The sequence below is a fragment of the Eulemur rufifrons genome, chromosome 7, assembly GCF_041146395.1.
Source record: "Eulemur rufifrons isolate Redbay chromosome 7, OSU_ERuf_1, whole genome shotgun sequence".
NCBI classification, from domain to species: domain Eukaryota; kingdom Metazoa; phylum Chordata; class Mammalia; order Primates; family Lemuridae; genus Eulemur; species Eulemur rufifrons.
The window spans coordinates 141,353,032-141,375,832 of record NC_090989.1 but is presented as its reverse complement, the minus strand read 5'-3'; the positions used below and the strand labels follow the sequence as shown (position 1 = coordinate 141,375,832).

General features: G+C 40.2%; 1 long non-coding RNA gene across 1 annotated transcript; it reads right to left on the bottom strand.

Annotated features, from left to right (window-relative positions):
• Positions 1-1,733: 1,733 nt before the first annotated feature.
• On the bottom strand, positions 1,734-19,666 carry LOC138386765 (uncharacterized). Its single transcript, XR_011233894.1, has 5 exons — positions 19,470-19,666; positions 10,971-11,056; positions 6,201-6,333; positions 3,970-4,239; positions 1,734-2,084 (listed from the first exon to the last, which is right to left on the bottom strand). It is a non-coding gene; the product is annotated as an uncharacterized lncRNA (long non-coding RNA).
• Between the last annotated feature and the right edge of the window lie 3,135 nt (positions 19,667-22,801).

Below are 22,801 nucleotides of genomic sequence, written 5' to 3'. Positions count from 1 at the left end.
TTCCTGATAGGACTGTGACAGATACAGGATCTAACTTTATTTGTATGTAGGTGGAAATGGCCACCTTCTCCAAATTTTTATTGATTGATTAATTCAGGAGAATATATTACATGTCTGGTATTCTGCTACAAACTGTGGAAAAATATGAATATACTATCTTTCTATTAATACAGTCCAACAGACTATAGAAATACTCAAATAAATGCAATATCTCTCATAAAGAGAGATATATAGAAATTGCTATAGATTTTTTTTAAAAAGGAAGGAGTGTGTTTAAAAGGATTCAAAGATAGCTACCTAGAAGAAGCATGCTGAAAAGAAGACTGAAAATGAAGATTTTAAAGGGCCATGTGACCTTACAGTAGCAAAAATTGTTTAAAAACAACTATCAGCACCCTTTTAATTTTAAATTTAATTTTAATTTTCACTAAGTGCTTCTATAATTTAAAAACTGTATCAATTTGGCCTGTTGAATAATTGCCTAATTTCTTCCAGGCACTAAGATTGCATTAATTTGTAATGCATGACCTCCCATAGGAATTATGAGTATTTCGTATTTTATAACTCTTCCCCAAACACACACACACGCACACACACATACACACATACACATGCACGCATGCACACAAACAACATACACAAATGCTAAACTCATTAATTCTTCCATTTCAAAGAATGCTCACTCCTACAAAAATAAAATATTCAACTATAGATCAAGTCAATGAAACCTAAAGTACATTATATGATACATTTCTTCATGGGGGGGCATTAGTAAGTAGCCCATGAATAAAGGGCACAATGTGTAAATAACTTTGAGAAATGCTGGACTGAACAGTTTTTCAAAGCTTTTAATATCCTAGTATTATGTGTGAATCCCAAAGATGGAGTTACAAATTGAGCCATCCCTCAGATCATATTTTTGATTTATCTTTCCATTTACCTTCTATATCCAATCAGATATTTAAATTCCTTCTAGTCTCTTCCTCCTCCTTCCTTCCTCCCCGCATCACTATCTGAGTCTTAGCTCTCAATGTCTTTATCTGCCAGCATCCTACCTGACCACCTTGGCTTTCTTCTCATCTCCCAAGTCAGTCCTCCATAAAAGGGGTAAGAAAACTGCAGCTCATGAGCCAATGCCAACCAAGTCCCTGTGTAGTCATACTTAACAATCTAAGAATATTTTATAAGGTTACATTTGAAATAGTTATCTAAGTACCTACATAATAGCCTCAATTTTGCATCTTGGCTTAAAAAGTCTAAAATATTTACTATCTGGTCCTTTAAAAGAAAGTTTGCTGACCCCTGCTCAACACTCCTGTCAGATGCATTTATCCTAAAACACCAATATTTTTTGTGATATCTTCTCACAAGTTGTAATGACTCCTACTTGTTTAGCCTGGCTATTAGAAAACTATGGACATGGAAAATCTTCTCACTCACCAAGTAGAGAAGTGAGGTCCTTCTTTTAGATTTTGGCAAAGAGAAAAATTGCTGTCATCCGCTTACTCCAGTGCAGAATCAGGGAACACTTAAAGTGTATAAAGTCTCTTTCTAGGGATACAATAATGTGCACCAGACAGTGGTTAAACAGAAAGAATGACCGATTTTGTCAAAGCAGAATCACCAGACCGGAAGCAGAAGATACAATGATGTGCTGACAAAGTTTTCACAACTGGCTTTCCAGATAGATGCAGGTGGGAGTTGAGAAGCCCTGGTGTGTAGCATTTGCCAATTCCATGGTGTAAATACTCCTATCACACTGGTCTCTAGTTACCAATGTGACATCACTGAACACAGAGTTGGGAAGAGACACACACAATCAGCTTTCATCCTAGCATGGCAGGAACCGAGCAGGAACCAAAGCAAGACCAAAAAGATCAGGGTTCCATTTCTCTGGGCTTCTGATCACTCAGGAGAAAGACCAAGCCACCTGGGTTGGTGGTTGGAAATCAAGTCCACGGCTGCTCCTTGACACCAGACTGAAGTTTAGGAAAGTGTGTCACCTGCTCCCTTTGTGATGTGAATTCTTCCTGGGAGCTGAGGGGGTCCACCTTGTCCCTATGCAGAAATTTCTTCAGTTTATCCTACAATGAGATAACTCTAGAAAATAAAAGCAAGGAAATAGATCCTTATCCACCCCACAGGCTAAATGCCTGATGTCAGGTCCTTCCTCAGGCCACGTTTTGTTAGGAAGTAAGAGGGGAAGAAAACTCGAAGATAGTACTTGTTGAGAGGAGACATCAGGAAGAGGAAATTAAAGAAATGGGATTAACCTCTATCCAGTGTTAACTTTTTGCTAGGCAAGAGATTCAGGGCTCCCTAAACTTGAAGAAAATAAAATTCATCTTTATTTTCACTATTCTTTAACTAATATTTGGCACTTTCTTCATTTATGAATGTAGGCTAAGAACCCACAATGGGACTTTGTCAACAACAGAAATCACAGATACTCATGTATGATATTATACTTTGGCAGATAAATCAAAATATCATTTATGTGTTTCACTACCTCAAAATTATAGTAGTTATCAGACTCTCAGCTTGATCTTTTAATTTTTAATACATGAACAAAGAAACATATATTACATTCTAACACAAATTTTTTACAAACACATTTTGATAACTGTTTTACAATGTTTCTTTTGTAATCCTATGTATTTTGTTTTATGAGTTTAAAGTAACTGTTCCGAAGAGTCCATCAGCTTTACCAGACTACCAAAAGGATTCATGAACAATAAAAGATCGAGCTCCCATCAGAAGGTATTTTAAATATGTTATTCCATCTAACCCTCAAAATGATGCTGTGATAGGTTTTCTTCTTCTCCTTTCACTGGTGAGAAAACTGAATATTGAAGAACTTAAATGATGACCCCAGTTTATAATGCCCTTCCATGGCAGAACCAGTAACTGAATCCCAAGTGGCCTGGTGTGCTATTGTGCTTTCAGGCCCCTTCTCCCTATTGCTTGCTTCCTGGGAAGTCGAGAGAGGGTCTGCCTAATGATCTTGATCAGGGCCTGAGTCTCTGAAAGTCTCTTGGCTGCTGCCAAGTCAAAGGACCCTGGAAAGTAGGTCAGCAGGACATTGTATAATAGAATAGGTACAGGGAAGGGGCCCCTCAGTGCTACCATTATCCCCCTTGGAATGGCTCAGCTAAATTAAGCCAGCCTCAGTGACCCAGCCCAGCTGTGTACAGAGGTCTGGAGGGCATGTCATGGTTTTGGCTGCAGACTTCAGCTTAGTGTCAGGCAGGGAGCAAGAATACCATGAGAAAAAGGGTTTCCAAGGGAAAAGATGGGAGAGAGAATGATTTCTCCCCGAGCTTGTGCCTCTGTCCAGCAGAGTGACTTTACTTCTTTCTGCTTACCAATCATCTATTAGGTACTCTACACCCAAACTGTGTGAGATGCTGAGATTCAAAAACAAATAAGTTTGCAGTGTCTACCCATAGGAGCTCACAGTGTATGGGGCAGTTACATGTCCTGCTAGCTCATTCCAGAGTCCTTTTATGCTAATTCAGAAATCCCAGAAGGAGTTTGAGAAGAAAACAACCTGAGAACAGTGAAATAAAGGTTGCAATACTGGGAAGTACAATGAGGATAGCAAAGAGGGATTTTTACTGGTTGCTCAGGTGGGCAATAGAAGTTTTCATTGAAGGACTGAAAAGATGAATAGGAGTATTCTCCAAGAAGGTGGAGGGTAGAATGGTGACCAGGCAGAGAGAAGACTATGCACTAAAGCACAGCTCACTTTCAGCAATAGCGCTTGGTTCAGATTCCCCCAAAGGCAGAGCTGAGGCAGGGACTTGGGTACAGGTGGTCTATTTGAGAGGGTGTAAAATTTAGGGTATAGTGAAAGTAAGACAAAGAAGAAAGAAAAGCTAATGAAGAGTGCATTTCTGAGTTGCTATCACTGTGGGCAAGAAGAGCTTAATCTGCTGGGGGCCTGCTAAAAAACCATGGAGAACTTACCTCAGAACTGTTCCACTGGAGGAGTGGGAGGCCTGAGTGGTTGGGTTGTGGTTTGATCCCAGGAAAGCTAACTTCATCATACTTCAAGTTCTACCTGCATGCAGCTGAGCAGTCTTTGGTGGCTTTGGCAAACGTAGAGAGCTGCCCTGCTCTGCACATTGTGTGATTCAGTCCCCAGCGTGGAGCTGTCCACCTAGCGGTGCTGAATCAGATGGGCTGAGGGCATCTGGGACATCCCACGCATCTGCTACTCACGGCCTGTGGCTCCTCCTCCCTGGACCAGAGAGAAGGAAAGGAGTGAGAATAGAGGTTGGGAATCATATAGGAGCCAAATTCTTGTCAAACTCTTCCTAAAATTTGGGCTGTGAGGAATTTATAAAACAAAACCAGTCCCTTTCAAGCCTTGTAAGATGGAATAAACTGCTTCCCAACTACTGCAACATTTTAGATAGAGCAGACCTTACTAGTATCTAAAAGGCTAAATGAAAGCCCCTCAACAAAATATCTTCCCCTCAACAAGCCTAAACTTTTTACTTCAGTCCCTTCCAGAAATCCTGTCAATTAAATATTTATTCCCATATATTCCTTTTTGAATATCAAGCAAATTATCACAATTTCATATGGTTTCAGGGAACAAGTGCAAAAGGCTTGAGGAATTGTTCTAATGAAAGGAATAAAAATTCCTTTAAAGTATAAAGATGCTCATTATAGTATTTTTATTTTTTTATTTTTGATGTCTATTTTTAATGAGGTATAGTTTTTACATACAATAAAATGCATGGATTTTAAGCACACAGTTTGATGACTGTTGGCAAATTAACACACCCTGCTGTCATAATCACCCCACAGTCAACAAGTACAACATTTCATTACCCCTAAAATGTTTCCTACACTTCCTTTGAAAATAATCCCCCTACCCTAGGCACCAGGCCACACTAATGTACCTTTTATAACTACAGATTTATTTTGCCTGCTCTAGAATGTCATATAAAGAAAATCACACAGTCTGTACTCCTTTGGGTTTAGCTTCTTTCATTCATTATAATGTGTAAAATTTATTCACACTCTTGTATGTTTCAGTAATCTATTCCTTTCCAATGCTAAATACTATTCCCTGAATTAATACACCAGAAATATTTATCCATTTAGATATTGATAGGCATTTGGGTTCTTTCCAGTTTGGGGCTATTGTTAATCAAGTCACTATGAATATTCTCCTATAAGTCTTTTTGCAGACATATGCTTTTATTTTTTTTAATAAACACCTAAGAGGTGCATTACTTAGTCATAGGATAGGTGAATGTTTACCTTTACAGCAAGTGCCAAAACTTTTCCAAAGTGGTTTTACCATTTTCCTACTCCTACCAGCAATGTATGAGAGTCCCAGTGTTTCCAAATCTTTAACACTTGCTTGGTATTGCAAGTCTTTTTAATTCTAGCCATTCTAGTGGATATGAGCTATAGCAACTCCTTGTGCCTTTAATTTGCATATTTTCAATGACTTCTAATGTTGAGCAGTTTTTCATGTGCTCATTATCTATTTTATATGTCTTGTTTTTCAACACGTCTGTTTGATTCTTTTGCCCATTTTATTGGGTTGTCTTTCCCTTATTGATTTGTACAGTTTTTGGAAAAATGGAACTACCTAAATGCTAAAAAATAGAGATTATATATACAGCACACATTTTAAACCTTCCACCATGATATTGCAGATCATTCTTACATGATTTATAATTTTGCTTGGAGTTGAGGTTTTTCCATTAAATGCATTTATTCAATAAATGGATAATGGACCATGTTGTCTTATCAGTCTTATCAACATTCTATAACGTTAAAAGAAAAATTTCAAACAAATTAAATTTAACAGAGTTTAACTGAGCAAAGAATGGTTTGCAAATCAGGCAATCCTTGAACCAGAACAGGTTTAAAGAGACTCCACTGCTGCCACCCACTCAAAGAGGATTTACAGACAGAAAAAGGAAAATGATGTACAGAAAACAGAAGTAAGGTACAGAAACAGCTGGATTGATTACACCTCGGTGTTTTTCTTATTTGAACATGGTTTGAGCAGCTGACCACCTTTGAATGGCCAAAACTCGGTGACTGGTACAAGAATAGGTTATAGTCTGTTTACATATTCAATTAGGTTACAGTTCACTATATACAGAGAAACCTTTAGGCTGAACTTAAATTATGTAAGGAGGAAGCTTTAGGCTAAACTTAACAATAACTTGCCTTTGTTAGCTATTGTTTTCCTCCTCATCCTTAAAATAAACGTCAAGATCTTGAGTTCCAGAGTAGTATTCCATGATTTGATAAATTTTCTCAAAGAGTCAGATTCGACCGTGTTCTCTAGTTGACATGCTGTGATATATGGAACACACACAAGAACACATATACACAAACATATCACTTAGAAATATCTCATATGGTCTCATCTTAATCATTCAAGAGAATTAAGCATTATGAAAGATACAGGAGATATTTACATTGAAATCTTTGTGGCTAGACTGACATTTATTGAGTAAAAACAAATTTTGATGTTACTAAATTAAAAACTGCTAGTAAAGAACTGTCCATAGGATACACATAACCATGAACACAAACTATTCACCACTTAATTAGGACTTCAGAATGACCAGAACTTTGATAAAGAAGAATCCACAAGAAAAGGTGATGGCTGGAGATTTTTTAATGGATATTTAAAAGAGAGATTTTAGAAATGATATGATTACAAATGGTGACAAAGCCCAGAATTTGTCACAGGTGTAGTGGCTGGACAGCTTTGTAGTAATAGGTTATAGTGGCGGAAATGATCATTGGAAGCCATCAAGAAACCCAGAGGGTAAAGTGTTTGAAGGTTTATGCAGGTAGATGCTAAAGTTGCACATAATATTTAGAGTTAGAAAACCTGGTTTTTGGCCCCTGATCTTCCTCTTATAGGCCACATAATCCTTTTTCTCAATTATAGAGTGGCAACAACAATAATGATGATGGTGGTGTCTGGCAATGATAATGATGTCTGATGATGATGATATTGGTGGTGATGACAATGATGATGATTGATTGACTTGCTTATTCACAGCCTTAGGATTTACTAAAGATAATGTCTGTGAGGGCAGTTTGTAAACTATAAAGCACAATACAAATGTAAGGTATTGCTTTCATAATTTGAGGAGTCCCTTTTGTCACTATATAAGCCAGGCATCATCCGGACAAACAGGATCAGCAGGTGATATATATTAAGAAATTTATTGAAGGAATTTGCTTGTGCAATTATTGGGACTGGCTAAGCATGTCCAAAATCTGACAAATCAGATCATAAGAAAGGCAGGCTGAACTTGCAGGCAGAAGCTGAAGCAGGTTTTTTTCTTCTTCTGGGAAGCCTCAGTTTCTGCTCTCCAGGACTTTCAACTGATTGAATCAGGCCCACTCAGATTATCTAGCATAGTCTCCCTCACTTAAAATCCACTGATTATAGATTCTAACCACATCTACAAAGTATCTTCAGAGCAACACCTAGATTAGTGTTTGAATAACCGGCGACTATAGCTTGGCCATAAAACTGACCATCACAGTCACGTATTACTAATATTTTGTGCTCATGAGCCAGTTATTTAGCTTCTTTGAGTCTGGTTTTCTACATCTCTGAAATGGGAATGACTGTGGGACTATATATCTCACAGGGAAGTCATGAGAAATGATCTGTGTTTAGATAAATGTTAACTATAGTAGTCCCCCCTTATCTGCAGGAGACACATTCCAAGACTCCCCCCGTGGATGCCTGAAACCATGGGTAGTACTGAACCAAAGAATGCCAAGGTCACCTTTTCACTTAAAGGAAGCACTTTACAGCTTCTCCTTGGCATATCCAAATTGCCAGCATCACTACTCTTATGCTTTGGAACCATTATTAAGTAAAGTAAGAGTTACTTGAAAACAAGCACTGTGATATTGCAACAGTTGCTCTGATAACCGAGACTGCCACTAAGTGACTAAAGGGCGGGTAGCCAGGTAGCATATACAGCTTGGATACACTAAGGGATGATTCACGTCCCAGAAAGGATGGTGCAAGATTTCCTCATGCTACTCAGAATAGCATGCAATTTAAAACTTATGAATTGTATATTTCTAGAATTTTCCATTTAATAATATTTTCAAACTGTAGTTGAACACAGGTAACTGAAACCATGGGAAAGCAAAACCATGGATAAGAGGAGACTATATAAGGTAGAGTGAAGATTAAGGGGCTATCTACACTAGAGAACTGAATTTAGCTAGCTAACCCTTATAGGAATAAAAGCTAGACCCTAGGCCTCCCTGGCACCATTTCTAAGCAGAAAAAAAGTATCATCTATCTCACTGATAATGTATATAAATTTGCCAGCTACCTAAAAGATTGAGTGTAACTGAAAATAATGTGATTCACACCACAGTTCTTTAAAAAAAATAATTCTTATGTAAGCAACATTTCAAAATATTTCACTAATAGCAGCCTGTCATCCAAGCTGACATCTTCCCAAGGTCCTGGACAAGGCTCTGTTCCCTTGCTTTGTCCTTGGGGATCTGAGCAGAACAATTGCTTTGACTGAACCAATTCAGCTTTCTAATAATGATATTTAAATCAAACTCACTTTGAGTAGATGGCTGAACCATCTCCTTCATGAAGGAGAAAAATCCCCAGCACATATCATAAACCCCACATAAACCAAGCAATTTTAAGGATTCAGATCATAGGTGAATAATCTGCAAAATAAAGATTTCTTCTACATGTGCAATAATGGTGCTTTGAATTTTTTTTCAGAGTATGCTCTGTAGGCCAAAAATAATTGCAAATTCATCCTAGAAGATTGAGAGAAATTCAGGGATTTAGTCTGAGAAAATACTTTTGTGGTTTGTAGAGGATGGCATTTGGGAGGATATTAGGTTCTGCGGTAGTTAGGGTGAGGCATTAATAGCCACTTGTAAGCAGAACCAAAATAACACTAAAGCTGATGGGAGATACAGCCTTTGTCAGTTCTCAAGAATGCCAATCTTCCCAAGTAGAATTTCATTCACCTGCCCAATTTTCACTGGGCCGGATCACATCAGATATTTTATAATCATCAATTCCCAGACAGCCAAGCAATTGAATATCATGAAATCCTTAAAAGTCTCCCTCGCCCATGTTCTATAATTCAACTCCATCTTTTTCTCTCTCTTATTTTTCTGTATGCTTTACCCCAAATCAAAGAGCAATTGGTCTTAAGTATTTACTCAGCAACAATCTTTGAATGCCTACTATGTGCAAGACACTTTCATAATAAGCTGAAATTATAATAAAAATAAAATAGGATTCTCGTGGTTTATGACACTAGAGCAGGAGATAGATAATTAAACAAATAATTATAATATAATATGAGATGTGAAATAAGAGAGAAATGTGCAAGTGCTCTAGGAGCCCAGAGGTAGAAATACCAAATATAGCTGAGCGGGAGGGAGCAGAAAGCTTGAGTTGCTCCTTGAAGGTGAGGAGGCATCATCCAGACACACGACACATAATATTTACTACATGTCCTAAACTAGGCTGACTGCTTTATGTGTGTTAAATAGGAACAATAGAGAATGCATAACTTGCTTTTAAGGTCACATACAATATGGAGTGACACTCAGATAATCACTGGAGTACACTGAAGTCCTCAGTGTGGAAGTAGGTAAAAGACAGGGCTAGGAGCTTTGATCAGACCAAGAAGTAAACAGCAACAAAGTAGAAGCACAGTATGAATCATCATGGTCAACTGGGAAGCAGTAAACACCTTGGGAATCCTGTTCTCTTAAAAATATGGAATAAAAACTCAGTAAACACTTCAGACCTTTGGAAACAATTCGACCTGTTTGTCATTCAACTGAGTTAACATTTCCCATCCCTGTGTTTTTTCTCAGACCTTGCAACAGCCATTCACTCACTCTGTGGATATGTCCACCCTGCCCATCCCTGGGTGGATATACCCATGTCATTTGATGCAGATCAACCTATAGGAAGCAATCCTTAAGAAGAGAAACCGTGTCTTAAGGATCTTCTGTATGCCCTGAACACCAAGCCCAGAGATAGAAACAAAACAGTACCGAGTACATATCTCTGTGAAGCTCAGCACATGACCAGCATAAAAATGGTTTTTAAATGTTTTGCCAAATTAATTAATCTTGGACCTTCATAAAGGTCAGAAATAATTGGGAAATAGCATTTGGTTGAAATTGACTCCAAATGAGGGTGTCACAAAAATTTCTCATAGAAAAGTTTAGGGTATTGTATTCATTTGCTAGGACTGCCATAACAAAACACCACAGACTCAGTGGATCAAACAATAGAAATTTACTTTCCCACAGTTCTGGAGTCTGGAAGTCCAAGATCAAAGGTGTTAGCAGGTCTGGTTTCTCCTGAGGACTCTCTCCTAGGATTGTGCACAGCCACCTTCCCATGGTGTCCTTACTTGGCCTTTTCTCTACTTGTGTCTTCCTCTTTTTAGAAGGGTACCAGTCCTAAAGGATTAGGCCCCATCCCTGCTTCTTCTGTTTTTTTTTTTTTTTTAATTTCAGAATATTACAGGGGTACAAACGTTTGGGTTACATAAATCGCCCTTGTACCATTTGAGTCAAAGCCACAAGTGTACCCATCCCCCAGATAGCGTGCATTGTACCCATTAGGTGTGAATTTACACATCTCCCCTCCCCCTCCCACCTGCTTGATTTCTGATAAATATTATTTCCATATGTGCACACAATTGTTGACTGATTAGGTCCAATTTAATGGTGAATACCCGTGGTGTTTGTTTTTCCATTCTTGTGATACTTCACTTAAAAGAATCATCTCCAGTTCCATCCAGGTTAATACAAAAGGTATTAGTTCACCATTTTTTTTTTATAGCTGAGTAGTACTTTTGGTATACATATACCACATTTTATTAATTCATTCATGTATTGATGTAGGCCCCCTCCTTATGACCTCATTTAACCTTAATTACCTCTGCAAGGATCTTATCTCCAAATACAGTCAAATCTTCAACATATGAATTCTGGGGGGACACAATTCCGTCCATACCAGATATATCTGTGAAAGAAAGTGAGGAAGAGCCATTTTAGGTGTCTAATTTGAGGATGTTGCCAGAAATAACTTATATGTGTCTTTATCAGAGCAGCTTGCATGCAGAAAACACATTTCATTGTCTACACAGTGTTGTCTCTATGAAAACAATCCAACAGAATGAAGAAAATTACTTAAGTCTTTTCATTTTTCTCTAACTCCTTCCTTGGGATAGATGAGCCCTCTCTAAGATGGCCAGCATCCATCTAACAACAGTTGACTCAGTAAAATATGTTCTAAACAATGGTGGCATCTTGGGATGAGTGACTTTTGACCCTCCATAAGCTCCAATAATCCTCAATTCATACATGTCAAATAATCATATACTCTAAGTAAAAGCAGTGTACTTGCTCCAAGCAGTTTCAAAACACATCTCCTTACATCTCCTTCCCATCAGAATGCCTCCTCTAAAGCCCAACTCAAAGAAAATTTTAACCCACCACTTTTCAGTCAATTGTGACTCGGAATACCACAGGAAAAATCTACTCAAGAGAGAAGACTAAGTGCATGGAGTTATCTCCCCCCAACAAGCTACCAAAAAATCCCATTAAAACCCCAGTGATTATAATAAATAAGTTAAACAGTGAATAAACCCATATTAACACTAAAAATAGGGGACAGAAGGAGCACTGGCAGATCTGAAAGTTTAGCAAAGTTCTGGAGCAGAGTAAACATATGGAATCTTATCGACAGGTAACACAGAATGAGGAAGCCGTGTTGAGAAAGGAGTCTCACCTGTGTACACACTCTACTCCTCGTGCCTTTAAGTGAGGCGTGTTAATTGTCATGACCCACAGAACTTACAACCAGCAAGAAGTAAGGAAGAAATTTTCACAGAACTAAAGTAAGATGCAAGCTCTTGGGATAAAAGCCCCACCAAATGCTAAGCAAAATGAGCAGCACACATCCTCGTAAACTGGAGCCCACCATCAGGGCCACACCTCTGGATGTATAGGCTGTGCTCCGTACAACGCCACCTAGCTAGTGAGTAAGTGGAGGTTAAATCCAGCCCACACCTGTCTTATCAAGACAGGCTCTGTGGCGCACAGGGATGCAGGGCTGCACCTTCCTCTGCACCTTTGTACTCCACATAAATATGCTCTAAGAACAATCCTAGTATCGAGGAAAAAGAATATGTCCTAACGCTTATAGAAAAAGGAAAAAAAAAAACAGATTTTTGCAAGAATACCATGGTTCAACACCATGGTAGACATAGAGATACATTGCCCTGATCCCCCTCCAAGGAAGACTTGCTACCCAGATGCATGGACTAGAGTCAGTACAGAGCCTCCAGCTCTCAGCTCCTTCAGGATCAGCCTCAGCTGCAGAGACCCACCTCACCAAAGGGCATTCCCTTCCCAGAGCAGCCTGTACCTGGTGAGTGAAAGAGGGGAGAGGGAGAGTATAAAGGTCCAGCCATTTCTGCCCGACACAGGACATCCACCAGCAACACTCACTCCGGAGCACCTGCCATGTTGGCTGGGGCTTTGTAGGGCCTGCATCTCAGTTCAGCTTCTCAGACAGCCCAGTGCTGCTAGTGCAGCCTTCCTTTCACAGGTGTCCATCCTTAATAAGCACCCATTCCCCAAACTCCATCTCTGCTTCTGTAAAACCTAACCTGCAACAAATGGTTTCACAACTCTGTGGGGAAAATAATCTCTAGTTTACACCAAATTTTCACTCAAATGTGAAGGCTAGATATTAAATCATGCAATACTCATAGTTACTTCCTTATACACCTGTATTGGAAAAAGAATTACTTGAAGATACACTTGAGGAGACCAAAAAAAAAAAAAAAATTTTCAAGCAAATGGAAACCATGAAAACAGTAGGCAAAAGCCAGTAGTGCATTGAAAATGAAAACCAGAGGGAGAACTATGCAACTGACCATGAAAAATAAAAAGCCCCAACAAGAACATTAAGTTAGAGAGAGTTCCAGGATAAGTCTTCATAAAAGGTAGATTCCAATTTGCCAGATAAAGTGATGAAGCAGGCACATCTTTGTAACGTGGTGAAGAAATTGTATTTCTTTTCAATAAGAAAAATGAAAGAAAATTAGAAACATTAGACAAAACAAAATCTGTATAAAAAACTACAAATATGAAACACATTAAAATGTCATTATTTTGAAAAACTGAAGGAAATTAAAATAAATTTTGGATGTTGAGAAGGTGATGGCTATATATGCTTTGTTTTGTGTTGCTTCCCACTCTCACAAGGGCCACTCTACTTGGTCTTGGGGTGAATATGTATTTTATTGCAAATGACCTGAAATCGTGCTTGAATTTTAAATTCAAGCTACAGGCAAATCAGGGAAAGCTTAAACATATTTATAAAATAGAATGACAAAGTAATAAACCTTGATGATGTTTAATGATGTAGTTGGAAGACTGTGAGAATTAGAAGGAGGAAAAGAAGTTCAGGGCTTCTAATTTCATCTTACCTCTTACCTCAAATTTGACAGCAGCAAGTCAAACTTGTTTAAATTTGATGGATCAAAATGTAGGATTTGATGTATACCTTTTGAAATGATCAATGTACCAACAAAAGAACCCAAACTAATAAACTAAAAATATAACTATGAAAAGTAGAACGAGGGGAGAGAAGATGGGAGAAGTTAAACAGTCTTTTATCACTCATAATTGGTAATCTGTAGCTGATGTTTAAAATTGATAATTGGAGAAATAATGGTCTCCAATACTATTTAGAGTTCTAGAGGTAGTCACTGGAAGTACTAAAAGCAGAAATGGCCCACCTGTGGGAAGCGGATCAGGGGAGAGAAGGGATAAGACAAGGAACAGTTGATTTTCATTTTATGCCCTTCGGCACTGTTTGAATTTAACGTTCTGTGTAAATAAACATTTCACCTGGCTTCTGTTCTCCCTCTGCCTCTTGGATCAGCCCTCTTTTATGACTGTCTGTTTTAGCTCTGACATTGCCCTCACCTTTAGAACATAGTGTCTCCTTTGTGTCTACCTGTTCCACACAGCACAACCCCAGAACCCAGGAAAGAGGTGGCTTAGCCCTTCATCACCTCTTCCCTGCCTGACAGCAGAGGAGAAGCTAGCAAAGTCTTGTCTCTCTAGCTGTCTCTCAAGTGCCTTGATTAACTTCCTCTGTATGCCTAGAAAGCCCAGCATAATCATACATGCATGAGCCAATTCATAGTTCTGGATTGCACTGAACCAGTTACTAGTCATGTGACCTGGAGCAGGCCATTTCACCTCTTGGGACTTCAGTTTCCTCATCTGTAAAATGGACAAGGCTAAGGTACAAACTTCTGTGAGTCAATGACCAATTTGGTGCATGTGGGTAGACAAGATGCAAGACACACTCCTTGAAAAAGAAATGATATATCTCAAAGACATTTTCATTATCCATGTAATCAAAAGTCAGAGTAGGATGTGAAAAAAAAAAGACTTTGGCAGTTAGTTAAATACCTGAGTGTTTTTCTATGTCACCTGGAGAACCTGGCAGAGTAAATTTTGCCTCAACCGAATATCTATCTTAGAGCTGTGTGACCTGGAACAGGTCACTTCACTTATCTGAGCCTCCGTTTCCTCATCTGCAAGATTATAGGAATGAAATAGATGCTCCTTGGGATCCCCAAACAAGTCTAGGACTGTGGAAGTCTGCCTGGCCTGGCTCAGCATCTCCCAAGTTCATGGGTCATCAGCATAGCCCCAGTGGTCTAAAAAAGAAACCACACCACCTTCTCCATGCCCAGCATTTCCAGGATCTTTACGAAATCTGGCCCCAAAACACAAGGTAGTGCTTCTGCCCAGTTCTCTCACTGATTCTTCACCCCATGCCCTGTATTTGCTTCTTACCTGCTTCCCTGGACTCTGGGCCTCAACCCATCCCTCCTTCTCTGGCCACTTTTGCCAAGAACAGGAGTGCCAGCTCTCCTTGGCTCCATGCCCCACAGCCCTGGGCCAGCCACAGGGTCACCCTGCAGGGGAAGTAAAATTAAAGCTACTTTTCAAGCAACAAGAGTTGCAGTAAAACCCCCATCCAAAGAAACTCACAAGTGCTTAATATATAATTGGTATTATCATTAAAGGTCAAAAATCAGTCATCAGTGAGGAATGGAACAATTATTTGGAATTAAATTTCCACCAGCCCATAGGGACCAGGAAAAGGTGTCTGGCACACCATCAGGGAGTGATTTGGCCTAGAGATCTCATTCTGCTGGCAAATGAGAATTAGATTCTAATTATCTCATTGGCAGATTTCAGAAATTTTTAAAATATACTTTCTACAACTGTCACAGTGTCAAAACAATTATTTGCCTGCTTGAGCAGTTGTCAGGCATTGTAAAGTGTATATGTCCTTGTAAAATTAAACAGGAAACTTTCTGAAATTGGAGGTGTAATCTGGGGCCCTAATTATAGCATATACAGACACCTAAAGTCGGGAAGCAAAGAGAGAGGAATGCTGATTTTCCTTTTTCTCTTTTTTTCCCTAAGGCACAGAATTCTGAGTGCACACACACAGGTGAAGGTAGAATATGCCACCTGAATTTCAGGGAAGGATTCCAAGCCGTTTTGCCTGCCATCCTTGTCTCTGAGCCAACATTGGTTCTTAAACACGTATTAGTTTTTTCTGCAGTCTGTGGATTTCACCTACATTGTCTACCTTGACCCTCAACAATAGTGCTATAAGTTTAACCAGGCAGCATCTTTGTTCCATTTTATAGATGCACAAGCAGACTGAGTGGTGCTCCAAGCCTCCTGAGTCTAAGAAACCCACTCTTTCTTCTACATGGCCTCCCATGTAAATGCCTTTTTTCCTGATCCAATAAGTAAACCTCTGCTAGAATAACCTCGATGCTCACCTTCCATTGCTGTTTCATGGACTCTGAGACTCTTGGACAGGTGGCAGGAAGTGAAACTGGCAGCTACAAAAACAGGGCTCCTTGAGCTATTTATAAATAATAGACATTGCATCAATGTGGAAGACTGAAGTGAGAACACCAGGAAGGGCTCCCCAAATTTAAGGAGTACTCAACTCAACAGATGTTAATTACTGACCTACTATGGATAAGGCATTGTGTGCAATGCAGGGGTGTTACAGATAAAATAAGGCAAAATTTCTTCCCTCAAGAGGCTCACACTCGAGTCAAGAAGTCAAATATATTCTTATTTTCTGAATATTATGGCAGCCCTCATGAAGGTACGAAGTGTTCAAAAATCAAAAGGGAAAGGAGATCATCACAGCTTTGGGACAAGGGACTCTTCATGGAGGAGATAAAATATGAGATGGCCCTTGAAGGATAAGGAAGATGTTGACAGATGGCAACGTGGGAAAGAAAAAATCAGCATTCCTCCCTCTTTGCCTCCCAACTTTAGGTATCTGTATTTTCTATAATTAGGGCTCCAGATTACACCTTCAATTTTGGAAAGTCTCCTATTTAATTTTACAAGAACACATACACTTTACTTTCTGCTCAGGGATACACCTTCAATCCTGCTTAACTCCTTCTCAGATGGAAACCTTTCCTGGATCCCCAAAATCTGGATGAGTTGTCCCTCCACTGGGCCCCCCTCCATCATTAGCATACTTTCAGCATGGCTCTTCGCTCACATGTCTGTCTTTCTCCCCTACTATATAGCACTCCTTGGTAGTCTGCACCTGCTGGACACAGGGCTGGAAACACAGAACATTTTTTCCTAATATTTTATCAATGATTAAAGGTCAGAGTCAGTGAGTCAGATACACAATAAATACACATGGAGTGAGCACAGTAGCATATAACACTCATGAAAAAGTCCCTGTCCTGTTGAGAAATAATGAGTACTCAATTTTGTTGAGGCAGGGGGCATGTAAGGAACACCAATAGGAGATGAGCCTAGGAAGGCACATGGCGCCCACTGTGAATCTTATTGTATAGGTAATGAAGAAAAAGTTGAGCAGAAGAGTGATCTGATCTAACCTTCAGTTTAGAAAGAAACCCCTAGCCACCACGGGGAGGATGGTGTGGGGCAGCAATCATCCAAGCAAGAGAGAGTTATTTAGGGGCAATTCAGGGAGTGGCAGTGGAGGTGGCCTGCAGATCTTCCTGTAAACAAGATGGGCAAGCGTGGTAGAGGGGTGGCAGTGGCTAAACGTTCTTGCTCATGAGTCTAGCATTCCATTGGATAAAACTCACAGGCTTTGGAGACAAATCCAGAGGTTACTCTGTTCCACCTGAATCACATGTATCAGTTCCCTAACTTCTCTGAACTTCAGACAAAGATGACTTTTTAAAATTGCTTTATTACGAAAGCACTTTTCTTTTGCACTGTAACATACTTCTGAAATAGGGATGGGTCTTCGGTGACTCAGCTTCTAGTCAATGGTACCTTAGAAATAAAGTCATAGAGAGTCCTCCAAATATTGAAATGAGATACCTAGAGTGTCAGGTAAGGGTTATATAAATGTCTGCTTTTACTATTAGCATCATAAGTGTTACTGTTCTTCTCCTCTCCACTCTGGACAGCCAGTGGTGCTCTTGGCTATGATAGGGAAAACGATGTTCTTGGATTTTACCACAGAATCATCCCACTTTGCCTTGAACACTTCCAGGTTGTAGGAGTCAGTTATCAATGCTCCAATAACCCCTCAATCTCAGAAGTAGTTATCAGCCATCATAAGAGGGTAACTTCTCTGTACCTCCAGTGATCGAGGTAGACGTGGGAAAGGGTAGATTCCAAAGAGAAGGAACTCAGGAGAGGAGAGGTGAGCATCAGGACAGAAATAGGAGGTCAACTTTGCCTACTTCTAATTCTGAGTAAGCCTGGCCCAGACAAGGGGTAGTAGAATATCCAAAGATGATAACAGGGCCCAGAAATCTGGACTGTGGCCCCATAATTGCCATAAGAGGGCCTCACGGTCCCACAACTCCAGATTCACAGAACTGGTATCAACAGCTTTAGAAAATGCAGACCCAAGTCAAATTCTGCTCCATCTCATGGCTTCTTTCTGAAGTCAGTCATTCATCAAAACATAATATGCTGAGGATTGAACCACAATACAAGAAGATACACACTTACACACATATTCTTTTGCTCTTGTGCCCTCTCTCTCTCACACATACACACACACACACACACACACACACACACATGCACACATGCATGCCTCTTAGAAATGGGCAAAGATGAAGCAGGCTAGAAACCAGTTTCTACAACAGAAGCCATCACATGCATAATAGCAACAGAGGGCTCCTCTTAGTCTCACTGGAGCAGTTGCCAGATCAGCACCTGCACTCTCTCTTTTATGAAGTCTCACGTATGCTATTAAACCCATTTTACAGATGATGGTGATCAAAACAATAATGAAAGTAACCTATGGGTAAGTACCTCCTATGCATTGCATGTTTTAGGCACATTTGCAACAATCTTTACAACTCTACAAAAACAGAAATGATCCACTAGGTCATCCCACACAGCAAAGTCATCTTTAGGTTTCAAAGGGAAATAGTGCAGATTAATTGTGGATTAGTGAATGCTGGTGATGTCCTGCCAGAGCCACTACACAGGCTGGTACAACTATTCTCCAGATACTGTGAGTATTGCCATGAGCTCCCCACTGGACCCTTCCTTCAAAGAATTGTCCTTGACTAATGAGAGCCTGCTGTCCTGAGGGTGCATGTCCTCACTCCTGGCGATAGCTCACAGCAAATCGCTGAGAGGAGTTGAGTCTACCCCTTGGCTTCAAGGTGGGGACCACTCCATGGTGTGGTCTGTGCTCCAGAGCCCCCCTGTGGATCAGGACAAGGCTGAGTTTCCTGAGACCAAATCCTTGCTCACCCTTTCCCTTTTCTCCCCTACACTGTGCCTCCCTTCAGGTTTCTCCTGATAGCACCCTCTCTAAAAATCCCATGTACCCAAATCCCTGTCTCAAGCTCTGCTTCTTGGATCTAAAACAATTCCCTAGTTTTTTGGAGTTCCATTTCCTCATCTGTAAAACTCTGATAACACATCACAAATTGTTGTGAAAACTAGGTGAGATGATGTCATTTAAGGTCTTTGTACAATTCCTGGGCTTGATAAATCATGGCAAGGATCTTTTCTTCTTCATCTACATTTCAAGAGAATTTCTGGTCTCGGGAATATAGGACAAAGAGACCCCAGGCTGCAGCATCAGGTGGCAGCAGTGGCTGCGGGACCAGAAGCAACTGGGAGTTTGTAAATGCAGAAGGAGACAGTCAACCCACGCGCACTGATGGGCCAGTGAGGACTTGTGCCAACCAAATGCATTTTGTACCCAATTTACCACAACAGGTGGGGGTGGGGAGCGGGCGAGGAGGTCGTGGGAGGGGACAGGTGGCAGGGCAGTGGGGTGCCATTGGAGGAGTTTCAATTCAGTACATTTGTAGGTTAGCGTCACTGTTTACCTTTTAAGCAGAAGGGCAAATAGATCATCCACCAGATAAAATGGCTCTCTCTGAAATATTGTTTCCTGATTCCGCTGTTTCGTCTCCATTGGCTCCTGCCTCTCTCCACCCTCTCCTTTCAGGCTGGCTTCCCACATTCACTGCAGGGTGAGCCCGAGCTGATGAGGGCACCTGGCTTTTGCGGCAGCTCTTCAAAGCTGGAGGTCAGGTGTGTTTCTAGGATTTAATTAAGCTGGAAATGAAATCCAGCCCTGGAGTGGCTCATCGTCTTTATTATCACATTTCTTACCGCTTGTCAGGCCGCAGTGGCTCTGGGTCTTGAAAAGGAAGAAGCGGCAGGCGTCCTAGGCAGGGCTCCGTTAATCTATTTCACACGGCATTTTGGGTGCCTTCCTCCATTTTAGGTTGAAGAAAAAAGACAGCATTCTCAGGGACCTTTCTGGGGAAAAGAATTACCTTTAAATGAACAAAGGAAAACATACGTTTTCTTGTTGTAATATAATATACGCCCACTATAAAAATGTATAAGATATAGAAAAACACATAAAGAATAAAAAAAAATTTGTAATCTCACCAGCTAGAGATAACCACTGTTAATATTACAGTCTCCTTCCTTCCAAGGACAGGTATGTGTTCAGGAGTTTGGAAATGTGGGCTGTGAAAGAGAGAGGAAAAAAAGAAAGAGTTCTGATCCTGTAGGGGTTCTGATTCACTGTACAAACCAACCATATTTATTACTTGCATATAACTCACTAACATTAATTCACAGAGGACACTTGTCCACTAAGGTCAATGGGGTTTTTCCCCTTTCAAGCAATATGGAACTGGCAAAAAAAAAAAAAAAAAAAGATCAGGACTTAAAAGAAGTTTTATGTTCAGTAATACTACAGACTATCACATTGCACTCATGTTTTCTGTGCCTAATAACATATTCTATAGTCTCCCAGATTAATCAAATGAGATGAGGGGATTTATACACTGCTGTGCACTGAGAAGGAGGCTTAACAGTCTCTGAAAGTAATACCGTTTGACATTCGGAGCTATTACACTGCAACTGCAAAGGGTATCCATTTTTTTAGCCTGATTTGTGTTCGGCGGGTGGCAGTCCCCTTCACGTCCCCTTAGTGTGGTAAGGTTTGGCAGCTACAGGGCACTGACCTTTCTAACTCTGGAGATGTGATTGCTTTCACACTGATTGCACAGAAACACTTAGCAAATCTCATACTGTTAACTTCATCCCACACCGGCAATGCTGGCATTTTTATGACTGTCATGTGGCATTAGCCAGCTGAAAACTCCCTAGGATGAGGAAGCGGTGCTGAATTAATAACTTCTGAGGTAGTAGTTTAGTCAGTTTTCATGACATTAATAAGTACCATTTTGGCCAATGGCAAAAGTCACAAAATCACAGACTGTTGAAGATGGAAGTAACCTTTGAGAACTAGTCCAACACTTTCATTTTACAAGGAAAGGAAACTGAGGACCAAAAAGGGGAAAGGGTTTTTATTTTTAAGGTCACAGAGCAAGGATGGAGCAGTAGCTTTCAACCTGCGTGGTAGCAGCAACAGGTCTTAAAGGAAATCCTGTATCTATACCTGCAATGAATTAATGTCTGAAACATCTAAGAAAGAAGCACCATGATTGAAGCAGGCTGGGAACCCAAAGCCTCACCAGCTGCTCACCCATTTTGGCTGGCAGATATCTTGGAGAAGCTCTGAGTCTCCATGAAGCAACCGATCAAACCCACCTTCTTATGGCATGTTGGCTCCAGTTACATTTCTCATACCTCCAAATATTCTTTATGTAAATAATAAATCTCTATTACACTGACAAATAGTTTAAATTGGAAGAGTGTGATCTCACAGTTTTCTCATTTGCAAAAGGCAGACAGTCCTGGTCTCTGCCACAGCAAATGAAATATCCATTAGAAGTTGAACAGACAGTGGAGTGAGTGGACATTGTGATATTCTCCCCCAGCATCAATTTCAGCCCTGGTCCACTGTACAACTGCTATGAGCTTTAGGCAAGACTCACTCTAGTCCCAGCTCCGTGGGTGGTCCAGGATCGGCCTAAACTAGTTAGCTATGATAACCACTGAATTGGCAAATGTCAATAGTAGAGTAAGAATGTGATGGTTAATTTTACGTATCAAGTTGACTGGGCCATAGGGTGCCCAGATATTTGGTTAAACGTTATTACTGACTGTGTTAGTGAGGGTGTTTCTGGATGATTTTATAATAACATTCAAATCAGGAGACTGAGGCTTCATCCAACTTGTTGAAAGCCTGAACAGAATAAAAGGTTGAGTAAGATGCCCTCTCTGACTAACTATCTTCAAGCTGGAATATTGATCTTCTCCTGCCTTCAGACATAGACTCAGACTAGGACTTATACCACTGGCTCGTCTGGTTCTTAGACTCAGACTTGAATGGAACTTTGCCAGCCATTCTCCTGGTTCTCAGGGCTTTGCTCTCAGATGGATCAGCTCTCTCAGGTCTGGACTTCCTAGCCTCCATAATCATGTGAGCCAATTCTGTATTTCATTTATGTATTTATAGATACACACACAAACACACACACACACATACACACACGCACATCCTATTGATCTGTTTTTCTGGTGAACCTTGACTAATACAAAGAACCAACACTGACCTTGGCTTGGGTAAATCAAACAAGGTTTACTAATTGAAAAAGTACAGAAGAAAGTCAGCGTAGTAAAAATATACAGCAGAGAGGTCAACAGTACTCTCCAAAAGAGGTAAAAGCTTCCAGATCCCAAACATTCTTAACAATAGACCCACAGTCGCAGATGATAAATTTGAGAGAGTGAGATCACATCGGACTTTCTAGATACTCAACCGTCCCTCTCCATTAATAAGGCTGCAACTGCTCTACAGATCAGCTAGTCTAAATAAGTGCTGGGACTCCCTTATTTGGGTCAATTGCACACCATCACTTTTGGACTTATATAATATATAATATAACTAAAGAGGATGGCCCAGTACAATATACTTGGACACAAAAATAATCCTGTTTATCATTTTCAGCCTTCCCAGGGTAACATAGCCTGGTCTAGTGAATCTCTGAACTAAGAACTGCCAAACCAAAATGGGGCTCAGTCACCCAGGTATCCTTAGCAGTCAGGCCAAGATGCCATTAGGGCAGCTATGAGCTCTTTCTTGTAGTGTAATTGTAACTCATAGCTACAGTGATTGGTTCAAAGGTAGACATTAGACCTAATTGGTCCAATCAGAAAAAATTTCAGGATTTTTATTTGACAGCTTAGGTAGAGGTATTCTCTCCCAGGGTTATTAACAAATAAGCAGGTA